Consider the following 13038-nt stretch of genomic DNA (forward strand, 5'->3'; position numbering starts at 1 on the left):
TTTGATTTGTTAATATATTTTGGGGGATTTAGTATGTGTATCCTTTTTGTTTGTTCATTTGTTTATGGTACTGGGGATTGAAATCAGGGCCTCATGCTTGTTTGGCAAGTACACTACCAGTGAGCTACATTCCAGGCTCTTTTTAAAAACTTTTTAAAATTCTGGATCTAGGTAGGGTCTCCTGAGTTGTCCAGGCTGGCCTCAAACTTCTGATTCTTTTGCCTTGCCTTCCCAAGTACCTGAGATTGTGGTTATATACCACAAATCCAGGATATATCTATATTTTATCAATGAGATTACCTGTACTTTTCTCTTTTTATTCTTTCCATTTTTAGTATCAAGGCTTTCTTATCTTAACAAAATGCATAGTACACATCTATGGATTATTATCTTTATTAATATGAAATGACCTTCTTTGTCTCTTTACCAAGTTTGGCTGTATTCTGTTTCATCAGATATGAATATAAGTACTCCTCTTGCTTTTTTTCATTCCATCTTCTTCAAACATCATTTTCCATCTTTTCACTTTCAATGAAGTTAGTCTTTCCTAGTAAGGTTACTTTTTTTTTTTTTACAAGCATTATATTACTTTTTTGAGTCTAGAGTAATTTAAATTTTTTTCTTTTTGTTGGTTTTTAGATTCCTTTTGTTTTTTTTTTAACAGTTCTGAAAATCGGCTTTATTTTAGAAACCAGTTTCTTAAAATAAACCTTGTTTTTAAAAATCACTTTACAAACATTTTGTATCTTGTATTTATTAACTTAGTGACTTTGGACAAGTGGTTTAACATCTGTGCTTCATCTGTATGGTATCAATACCAATGATCCTTTCTCAGTACTGGCATGTAGTTAAAACAACGTGGAGAATCAGAACTCTTACAAACTTAAAATTATGGTCGAAATTAAGTTAAATAAAATCAAGGAAATAAAATAAGTGTTAAATTTATTTAACAAGAATTTTAATGTGCTTTTAATTTTTTTAAATCATAACCTTATTTGCTACAATTGTAATGTCCCTCAATTTATATAAATTTTCTGTTTTTCCTGTTGTTTGGATCCTTTATCTTTTAGATCCCCTATTATATTTTTTCCCCTTAATTTAGTCTCCTTTTCTGGTATAGGATATTATCTGATACATTTATGAATAAAAGGATATCAGGGAAGTAAATATTTGAGATTTTGCATGTCTACAAAAATATGGATTTGGCCTCTTATTTAATAGTTGACTGCAATCTAGATTTAAATATTACAAATTATTTTCTTCAGAATTTGTCTCTATCTTCCAGTACTGCTCCTGAGAAGTTCTTCGCTATTAAGATTTCAAGGGCTGGGATTGTGGCTAAGTGAGAGAATGCTTGCCTAGCATGTGTGAGGCACTAGGTTCGGTTCTCAGCACCACATATAAATAAATAAGATAAAGATTCATCAACAACTTTACAAATAAATAATTAATTAAAATATTTCAAGCCTCTCTCCTTCCCTCCCTCCCTCCATTCCTTCCTTCCTTCCTTCCTTCCTCCCTTCCTTCCCTCCCTCCATCCCTATTGAACTCGGTGTGGGGGGGTACTTAACCACTAAACCACATCCTTAACCGTTTTGATTTTTTTATTTTGAGACAGCATCTCACTAAGTTGCTGAGGCTGGCCTCAAACTTGGAATCCTCCTGTCTCAGTCTTCCAGCCACTGGGATAACAGTCTTGAGCTGCTCTGCCAAGCAATAACCCTGTTTCTTGTCTTTAGAAACTTTTACATTTTGCTACTTGTTCCTAGTATTCTGAAATTTTTCGGTGCTATACTCTGGTGTATGTTTTTTCCAGATTGGTGGGTATCATTGTGGGGTTGTCTGGTGGTAAACTAACGTTTTCATTATAGGTCCTCAGATGTTGGCTTTGGTAATATTTTTTTTTCTCCTGTAAAAGATCAGCTTCTTTGCAGAAGCATGTAAAATGGCTGTCTTGACATTTTGGAGTTGGGTAGGGTGAGGATGTGCTTGACATTCTGCACATCACATATAATTGTGAATGTGAATCACATATGTGTGTGTGTATGTATGTATGCATATGTATTATGTATATATACAATGATTCCAAATCTCTGGTTTATTTTCCTCAAGAAATAAATGTCTGGACTTCCAAAATAAGTATGTGGTAGAAAAATTGCCAGGCTGCCTAGGTTTGGTGAGGACATGGGAATTTAATTGAATATTTTACAGACTATATCACTTTCCATCTTCTGTGGAACAGAAGCAGTCTGTTTCTGCATTTTACAGAGCAAAATGGCTTTTTGTTTCACAGATAATAGCTGTCATGATTTTTCTACCCCTTTCTTTGATTTGAATGTTCCCTCCTCGTCTCCTTGCTATTCATATATTTGTGATTTGAGACTGCAGGTATTTTCTGGATTCTTTGAAGATGAAAAATCTTTTCTCCTTCCTATTTTGCTTCAAATTTAAAGGGATAAAGGGATTAGTTAAATCTTTTTTTTAAAGTTTTTTAGTTGTAGATGGATACGATACTTTTATTTGCTTGCTTATTTGTTTGTTTGTTTATTTGTTTTTATGTGGGTGCTGGGGATTGAACTCAGTGCCTCAGGGATGCTAGGCAAGTGCTCTACCCTGAGCCATAACCCCAGTCCCAATTAGTTAAATCTTTATCATTTGAAAATGATGAAGTTTATCATAGCCCCCTTTTAACCAACGCTTTTTATAGTAAGGCTTATGCAAAATTAAGTATTATCAACCCTCTCCTAATAATCTAATGTGTCCCATTATCAAACATTTTTAGACACTAGATAAAGTAACATGTGCCTATAGTCCCCTCCCCACTTTGGAAGATCACTTGGACCTATGAGTTTTAGACCAGCCAGGGCAGTGTAGTGTTTTTTTCTGTTTTCCTACTCATCTACTGTTTTTCTTCTATTTGGTCCTGAAATACTTTTACACAGTATTTTTTTTTAAATTTTTATTTGTTTTAATTAGTTATACATGATAGTAGAATGCATTTATGTACTTTGATATCTGTAGATGGGATATAATTTCTCATTTTTCTGAGTGTTCATGTTATAGAATCATATTGATCATGCAGTCACATACATACATAAAGTAATAATGACTGTTTCATTCCATTATCTTTCCTATCCCTAAATCCCCTTTCCTCCCCTTTTTTTCACTTCCCTCTACCTAGTCTAAGGTAACATTTTTCTTCTCTTATTGTGAATTAGCATCTTTATATTAGATAAAACATTTGGCCTGTGTTTTTTTTTTTCGGATTGGCTTATTTCACTTAGCATGATATTCTCCAACTCCATCTATTTACTAGCAAATGTCATAATTTCATTCTTCTTTAAAGCTGAGTAATATCCCATTGAGTATATATACCCCCTTTTTAATCCATTCATCTATTGAAGGACACCTAGGTTGGTTCCATAGTTTAGCTATTGAGAATTGAGCTTCTTTAAACATAGAGTGGCTGCATTACTATAATATGTTGATTTTAAGTCCTTTGGGTATAAACCGAGGAGTGGGATAGCTGGGTCAAATGGTGGCTCCTTTCCAAGTTTTCTGAGGAATCTCCATACTACTTTCCATAGTGGTTGCACCAATTTGCAGTTCCATCCCAGTATTTTTAATATTCTTCACACAATATCTATCTCTTTTTTACTTTCATCATTTGTTATAATCACATCCTTCTTTATACCCTCAATTTCTTGCCTCTGTCTCCCTTCGTCATACTCCCTAGAAAACCCTGTATCACCACATGCACCACACTTGCATCAGAGTACCTGAAAGTGACTGGGGAGGAAACCTAACTATAATGGCTGGATTTTCTGTTAATCTGTCAATGGAACCTTTTTAATGCTGCTAGTAAACCCTATGATATTTCATTCTAGAGTTATTTGCACTTCCTTACAAGGGTATGCCTTACCTCAAAACTATAAAACCTCCTGTCTTATCTTCACACTTAGTTGATTATCTTGTTCTTTAATGGAAACAATCAGAAGAGTATTATTCAAGGATTAAACCTACCTGTCTGGCTACAATAGTTGTAATATCTATACGTTCTGTTTTTTCTCTTACTACAATGCCCTCTAAGGCCAGTCCTTATATTTGTACAATGAATCTAATCCCCATTCACTTTAGAACATTGTTTTTCAGATTGTTCTGTCTCTCTTTTCTGACTTCAATTTGTCCCCTGGGATTAGATAAGTTTTATCATTATGCTAACATGGTGTAATGGCTCCCATCTTTTAGAAATCCTTTGCATTAATCTGGATTCCTTCCAAATAACAAAACCATTTAGAAATATAGTTACCTATTTACATGCGCGCGTGCACACACACACACACACACACACACACACACACACACCCCAATACATACATACTTAAGTAAATTGACTCTATGCAGTTATGAGCTGGCAAATTGAAATCTGTAGAAAAGCCAGCCAACAAGTTGGAAACTCAGTCAGGAATTATACTGCATTGAATCAGATCTGTAAGGCAGGCCAGAAGCTTAGTATTTTATGCTGCAGATGTCAGAAATTTCTTTTGAGAAGTTTGTTTTTTCTTTTAAACCTGCATCTAATTGTGTGAGGCCCACTCACATTAAATCTCCTTTGTTTAAAATCAGCTGAATTTAGATATTAATCATATCTACAAAATACCTTCAAGGTAATAAGTCGATTAGTGTTTGATTAAATATCTGACCAAGGTAATCTAGCAAAAATTGACATATAAGACTGATTATCACAAATCCCTTGTTTTGTCATGCCCCTCAGCTACATTCTCATCGCTCCTTTTCTGTGCTACAAATCACAAAGAATGATTTATATGTACTATTTTACTCAGTATCCTCATAACTCTCTTTGTACCTACTCCTGTCAGGTTTCTGTTTCTAACACTGCACTGCCTGTGTTGTCGCCTGGTTAACAGTTACCTTCTCTGATTGGTAGATCCCCCCTTTTATTAAGTTGCATTATAATATACATAACAGTAGGATTTTTTGTTACATGTTCATGCACGATTGCCAGTATCTCTTTCCCTTTCCTTTTCCTTCCCCTGGTCCCTTTCCTGTGTTTACTGGTCTCCTTTCTAATTTCATACAACCTCCACCACATTTTTTTCTTCTTTTTTTTTTCACAAGCATCTACATAAGGGAGAAAACATCAGACTTCCTGAGTTTGACTTATTTCACTCAACATGATGTCCTCCAGTTCCATTCATTTACCACCAGATTACATTATTTCATTTTAGTCCCTGAATAAAACTTCATTGTGTATATATACACATTTTCTTTCTCCATTCATCTGCTTTTATTCTGGTTGTATAATTTGGCTATGTGAATTATGCTGCTATAAACAAGGGTATGCATATCTTGCTGTAGTAGATGACTTTAATTCTTTGGCATAAAAATCAAGAAGTGTTATTGCTGGAACTTAGGGTGGTTTCATTCCTAGTCTTTTTGTTTTAATTATTCGTTTTAGTTCCATATAATATTAGGATATATTTTGGCATTAATCACAAAAAATGGAATATAACTTGCTTTAATTTAGCCCCTAGTACTTTTCCCCTTGACCTTTCCCCCTCTTTTTGTTCCCCTCCCTATCTCCTACTGATCCATCTGTAATTTATAGTTTTTTTTTTAAAATTAGTGTCTTATAGATGTACTTGATGTTGGGATTCACTGTGGTATATTCATGTATGTATACATATGAAAGTTCAGTCGATTCATTCCACTGTTCTTCCCTTTTCCTATCCTTCTTTCCTTTGATTTTTGGAGACTGGCTTATTTCACTTAGCACGATAGTCTCTATTTTCATCATTTGCTGGCAAATGCCATAATTTCATTCTCTATGGCTAGTACTCCATTGCATGTATGTATATGTGTGTGTATGTATATATATATATATATATATATGATTTTTCTTGAGCCCTGTTGAAGGGCTTCTAGGTTGGTTCCATAGCTTGACTATTGAAATTGTGCTACTATAAACATTGATGTGGCTGTATTCCTGATGTATGCTGGTTTTAAATCTTTTAGATATACATCAAAAAGTGAATAGCTGGGTCATACGGTGGTTCTATTCCATAGTCTTTTGAGGAAACTTCATACTGATTTCCATAGTGGTTATACTAATTTACAGTGTTACCAAGAGTGTAAAAGTATTCATTTCCCCACACATCTTTTCCATTTGTTGTTTTTTTTTTTAATTCTTGATGGCTGCCATTCTAATTTGAACAAGATGAAATCTCAGTGTATTTTTGATTTGCATTTCCTCATTGCTATATTTGTTGGCCATTTGTACTACTTCTTTTAAGAAGTGTCTGTTAAGTTTATTTTTTTCATTTATTGTTTGGGTTTTTTTTTAGTCCTTTATATATTCTAGACATTAAATCTTCTGTCAGAAGAGTAGCTAACAAAGCTTTTCTCTTTTCTCTTCACACTCTTGTTTTCTTTGTTGTGCAGAAGCTTTTTCAATTTGATGCTGTTCCATTTATTATTTCTTGGTGTTATTTTCTGAACTTTAGGAATCTGTATAAAAAGTCCTTGCCTGTACCTCTATGAGAATGTTGACCCTACATTTTCTTCCAGCAGTTACAAAGTTTCTGGTCTAATTTCTAGTTTTTGGTTTCTTTTGAATTGATATTGGTTCAGGGTAAGAGATAGGAATAGAGTTTCATTCTTAGACATATGGATATCCAGTTTTCTTAGCACCATTAATTTAAAAAGGCTATCTTGTCTCCTGTGTATGTTTTTGCTATCCATGACTATATCTTTTTGGGTTTGTCTGTGTCTTCTATTTTCTTCCATTGGCCTATGGGTCTGTTTTTATGTCAGTACTATGCAGTTTATATTACTATAACTCAGGTATAACTTGAATTCATTTATTGTGATTCCTCTCCAGCATTGTTTTTTTTTTTTTTTTGGCTTAGAATTGCTTTGACTATTCTGTGTCTTTTATTCTTCTAACTGAATTTTAAGACTTTTTGTTTTTCCTAATTCAATAAATGATGTCATTTGTATTTTGGTTGGGATTTCACTAAATCTCTACTTTGATTTTGATAGTATGACCATTTTAACATATTAATTCTTCCTTTCACTGGAGCTCTTTCTACCTTGTGTCTTCAGTTCTTCAGCGTTCTATAATTTTCATTGTAGAAGTCTTTCACTTCCTTGGTTCGATTTATTCCTAGTGCTGGGGTTTTTTTGGGGGGTGGGGTGGGGGGGAGTATGGGGAGTATTATAAATCAAATTATTTTCCTGAGTCTCTGCATATTCATTATTGATATATAGGACGGGTTATGTTGATTCTGTATCTTTAGCAGTTATCTTCTCATTGCCTAGGTCATTGAGCAACTCACAGATGTCACCTTTCTTTCTTCTTGGAACACTGTCTTTGCATGTTTTCTGGAAACAAGTATTATCCTATAGGTTTTAACTAAACTGCACATATTGAATTATCTTTAAGACTCAGTCTTCAGGTTTTTTTATTAAGTAATGAATAAAGTGTAAAATAGTTTGTGTTAATTTTTTTCTTTTTTTTTTAGTTGTAGTTAGACACAATATTTTTATTTATTTTATTTAGTGCCTCACCAATGAGGTACAGCCCCATCCCTTCTGTTAACTTTTTGTTCACTGTGACAAAGTACCTGAGAAAGTCAAATACAAACCATTTTGACTTATGATTTTACAGATGTGAGTTTATGTTCAGACAGTTCAGTTGTTTTGGAGCTTATTGAGGCAGTACATCATGGTGAAAGGGCACGATAGAGCAAAGCTGCTCATCTGCTGGCAGCTAGGAAGCATAGACAGAGTGGGGTGCTTGGAGAAGAGTGTTGGGGAAAAAATATACCCTTCAAAGTTATTCCCCCAGTGACCTACCTCCTTCAACTAGGCACCATCTCCTAAAGTTTCTGTCACTCCCAAAGCTACAGACCAAGCTTTCAACACATTACCCTTTGGAGGAACATTTCAGATACCAACCATAACACAGTTCCATGGTTTAATTATTTTTCTGAAAATATAATCATTCTGAGAGGCATAATATTCAAGAGTTCATATTCAAAGTAAAAAATGTTACATGGTGACATACTACTTATCTATCCCAATCTCAAATTCTTTTCCCTGAAGAAAACTAAAATTTCTAGTTTCAAAAATATTTTATGTGTATAATAGCAAATACAGGTTCAGTGAGAGGCAGTGTGGTATAATGATTGGGAGCTTGGAATATGGAACAAATCTGCTTGTAATCAAATTTTCTACCAGTCACTGGCTGTGTAACCACTGTCTCTTAGCTGATCTGAATACATACGTGCAAAGAGCTTAGAAGACTGTTTGGTATGTGAAAATAAATGACATATTTATTCTTTCTGCTAAATGATTTTGTAATATAAATAACATCAGGCATTTTGGCTCTCCCCCCTTAAAACACACACACACACACACACACACACACACACACACACACACACACACACGGCAAGCTTTTTTTAAAAAAAATTCTTTTCTTTCTTTTTTTCTTTCTTTTTTTTTTTGATGTTGATTGACCTTTATTTTATTCATTCTATGTGCTGCGCTGAGAATCTGACCCAGTGCCTCACTCATGTTAAGCAACTGCTCTATCACTGAGCCACAACCCCAGCCCCAGCACAGGATATTCTTTACAACAAACAAATCATACCTGATATTTTTTCCTTTGGCCAGTAATTTTTCATCAAATATTTTTGCCATCCAGTTTTATAGCTCTAAATACCAATGTCTTTGATAGCAACTTCCAAACGTTTTACCTACTGGACATTGCCACTTAAATACATAATTAGCCGGGGTGGGGGCACTTTTTAGGTACCTTTGTTGCTTCTATTTCTCTGATTTCCTTTATTATAATTTTTAAATTTCCTTCATTATAATTTTTAAAATTTGTTCACCTACAGTGTTAAAATATACATTATATGTAACCATTTTTTCTACCTCTTGCTGCCACCTTAATCTAAGCCATCATCACTTTACTTTTAAATTATTGTTTAGCATTTTAAGCAAAAGATTTTCAGCTCTCCTTCACTCTTCTCCTATTTGGTTTTTTTTTCCTCCACTTTTACTCTGAAGTAGAGTCAGGTGCTTTGTTCTTTTTGTATCTCTAACACATCAACCAATGTTTAGTATATATTGGGTTGATATGTGAGTGAGGAAGCACTAAATAAGTGCTTTGTTAACTATGTGGAGTAAAAAAAGAGTTTTGTTTACCAATCTGTCACAAACTAGTACTTTTGTAAAATGCAATCAAATTGAATTTAGGAAAAATGAAATATGTATTTATTAGTGTCATTTTATTAGCTACAACATACTGTCAGATTGCTATCAAAATTTCTAAGCACTTTCAAATTTGTACTTACAGTATCCTTATAAGAAAACTTTTTTGGTAAGCAGCTGTTTGCTGACCATACTCTCAGCACAGTACTAGATAATGTTCATCATTCTATAACCCACAGTTAAAAATGTAAAAACTAAATGAAATATTACTCTCCTTGGTAGAGAAGAAGAAGGCACTTCAAACCCTCTGTCATAATATGAAGGCTAAATCCCGTTGGATTACTACTTTATTAAAAAATTTTTTTGGTAATACTAGTAAAATTTAATAAATACTCTATGCATTAATCAGTTGTTTTCAGGGGACTAAAGAAAACATAATTGTCAAGTTGTATCTATCTCATAAAAGTAGAAGACTATTCTCGATCTATTTGTTTATGTGTTGATAAGAAAAGTAAAACTTTTGGTGAAGTCTTAAATTTACAGATTTAGAAATATTTTAACTCAAAGAGTAAATTATATTATATATGGCACTTTCCTGAAAATGTTTGCTCATTTTGCATTTTTTGTTTATTGTCGTAAGTTGATTATTTTCTTGTTTATATATCTGAGCTGAGAGGAGAGTCATTTCATAACAGAGTTTAGTATCAGGATTCATAAAAAGATACATAGCTGAAAGCAAAAATGACTAAACTCAAGAAAATCTGTGCCTCATTTTCCACTGGTAATTCCAGGCGGAGTTTATGTGTTAGTTTTAATACTTTCCAAATCCTTGATCTTCAGTTCATTTTGCTTTAGAGATCCAGAAGTTTATACTGAACCCCTGTTGGTTATCACTTTGTGTGCTCAGAATGCCTCACTCAGATAGTTTGTCCCAGATCCTTCTGTCTTTGAGCTATTTTCCTTTCTAATATAGATTAATTAAAAAAGACTTTTTTTTACCTTTATTTGTAGAGTCACATATTCTACTGTTGACAATGTATAAATAAACCTGCAAAACACTAGCTTGTATTTTGAAACACAAGAATGTTTCTCAGTGTATTATTTGCAATATCATATCTCAGGAAAAGAAGTATTAGATGCATATCTAAATTGTCATTAACTTAAATGTGTTTGTTTTCAGGATTTTTGTTTTATATTTTGGTTTTAGGGCAGCAACAGTGTTGACATGAAACTGGCCAAAATATACAGTTTAAGAAGAACATTGGGAGTATGCAGATAGATCAATAATAGATTAATAGATAAGTAAATAGACATCAATCCAGCATTATGTATGTTATATATGTAATTAAAAGGAAATAGAATTTTAAAAGAAATGTATGCTCATTTTTAGTTAAATTGATATGTTAGCAGATATGTGAATCAGTTCTAAAGCACTGGACAGCTCATTTTTTATTAGTGAACATTTATATTTGGGGATGAATTACCTAAAAGGAACAAAAAGGGAAGTTATTTACCAACACAGAGTGTCTTATTTCTTTACCAGTATTTCCCATACTCTGTCTCAACAGTGAAGACAAGTATGAATGAATAGACAAATAAAAATTTGAGATTCATGTTCATACTGTTGAACAGATGATTTACAAACAGAAGTTTGAAAATATTTAATAGGATTTACAAATACCAGGTGAACATTTAAGAGTACATTAACACTGTGACTGAAGAGAGTATCTTAATTGGAAATTCACAGAATGCATTTTTTAAAGAGTTCAATATGATCAGTGTTTTTTTTTTTTGAGTTGAAAATTGTGCAGCTCACTGAAGTGAGAAAAAGAGGGAGAAGACCATCTTTGGTGTTACAAGGATCATAAATTGTAAACATTTAAGGGACCTTGATGTATGTACATAAAGGCATTAAGGAAACATTTGTACACACAGATCTGGTGGTCAGAAGAGAGATATAAGCTTGATATAAGCTTGATTAGTATGCCAACGCTAAGGTGTTTGTATTTGGAAGTAGAGGGAAGAGATTGTTTAAGATGCTGCTTAAATCTTTCTGGCTGATAATTAGGATGAAGCTCTTTTTAACTAGGCAATGTTAACAAGCCCAACAGATTTTTTTCTTAAGGAAGAGAAAATTATGTTCAAGACTAAAAAAGATGAGTTTATTTCTATAAAATTACCATTTTGAAAAGTTTAAATTTCCCTGAGTTATAAAACAAATTGTACTTTTATCTTTTATTCATTTGCTTTATAAATTTGTAATCTTTTGGATGAAAGTATGTTTTGTAGGTGAATATTATAATATTTCTTATATTTCATAGCCATGAAGCTCATGACTGCTCTGGTGAATGTTGCCTTAAACCTCAGTATTCATCAGGATAATACACAGAGACAGTATGAAGCTGAGAGAAATAAAATGATTGGGAAAAGAGCCAATGAAAGGTTGGAATTACTAATTCAGAAACGTAAAGAGGTAAGTAAATTTCATTGTAACTGATGGAATATGTAGTAAATGTAAGTAATTTTTCTTTGTTCTCTGCAGAAAGGTTTATATTGATTATTATTATTAGTTGTTCAAAACATTACAAAGCTCTTGACATATCATATTTCATACATTTGATTCAAGCACATTATGAACTCCCATTTTTACCCTGTATACATATTGCAGATTCACATCGGTTACACATCCACTTTTTTACATACTGCCATACTAGTGTATGTTGTATTCTGCTGCCCTTCCTATCCTCTACTATTTTTAAAATTTATTTTTAATTTGTTTGATCTCAGAGTTCTCAGATAAAACTGGAATGTTCATTGCTGATTGGCTAAGTGCCTTCTGAGGTAGACAAAGATCATAGACAAATCAATTTTCAAAAGAAGGCTGTCTGAAACTTAGGCAGCTCAGAAAGGTTGTCAGGGTATAGACTCAGAAAGCACAGTAAATAATTAAGTCATAACTGTAGGCCAGAAAAGTTGTGTTTCTAGGAGACAGCCAAAGCCTGCTTATATATAAGGTATTACTGTAAATTAGGTTGGTCCAGATTTTGTTTGTTGTTGTTCATTTGTTGTTTTCTTTTGTTTTTTGTTGTGCTCATGATTGAACCCAGGAACTCATGCAAGCTAGGCAGGCTTTCTACCAATGAACTATACCTCCTTCCATTGGGCCCAGTTTTAGACTGTTTTTTTTTTTCTTTTGGGTACTGGAGATTAAAACCAGAGATGCTTTACCACTGAGCTACATTCCCAGCCCTTTGTATTTTTTTTATGTTGAGACAGGGTATTGCTAAGTTGCTGAGGCTGGCCTGGAACTTGTGAGCCTCAGCCTTCCAAACAACTGGGATTACAGGTGTGAACTACTGCACCTGGCTTAGAATAACATTACACATATATTTTGAAACATTTTAAAACTGGATTTTTAATAGGAACATTTTTATCATTTAATTGGAAGTAAAATTTTTAGATTTGTAATAATCTACCTTGTAGCTTGAGAAAAGAGTATCATATTGCTGAAAAGGAATTGTGTGTGTGTGTGTGTGTGTGTGTGTGTGTATGAATAATGTGTTATTCATGGGTAAGAAAAAGCAATGTATCTCTAATATATTTTTTAAGAGAGAGAGAGAGAGAGAATATCTTTTTAATAGTTTTTTAGTTTTCAGCAGATACAACATCTTTATTTGTATGTGGTGCTGAGGATCGAACCCAGGCCACACGCATGCCAGGCGAGCACGCTACCATTTGAGCCACATCCCTAGCCCTCTCGAATATCTTTATTATCCATTTTGTATAAGTTTTATA

The 13038-nt window shown here is 33.4% G+C and overlaps 1 long non-coding RNA gene across 7 annotated transcripts in view; it reads left to right on the forward strand.

The window, feature by feature from the left end:
• Positions 1–13038, forward strand: part of LOC120892608 (uncharacterized) — a 162162-nt gene that overhangs the window by 27684 nt on the left and 121440 nt on the right. For all 7 annotated transcript variants that reach the window (XR_013433603.1, XR_013433607.1, XR_013433606.1 and 4 more), the window contains one exon: positions 11565–11716. This is a non-coding gene — a long non-coding RNA (uncharacterized LOC120892608). The remainder of the gene's footprint in view (positions 1–11564; positions 11717–13038) is intronic.

The sequence above is a fragment of the Ictidomys tridecemlineatus genome, unplaced genomic scaffold, assembly GCF_052094955.1.
Source record: "Ictidomys tridecemlineatus isolate mIctTri1 unplaced genomic scaffold, mIctTri1.hap1 Scaffold_58, whole genome shotgun sequence".
In the NCBI taxonomy this organism is placed as follows: domain Eukaryota; kingdom Metazoa; phylum Chordata; class Mammalia; order Rodentia; family Sciuridae; genus Ictidomys; species Ictidomys tridecemlineatus.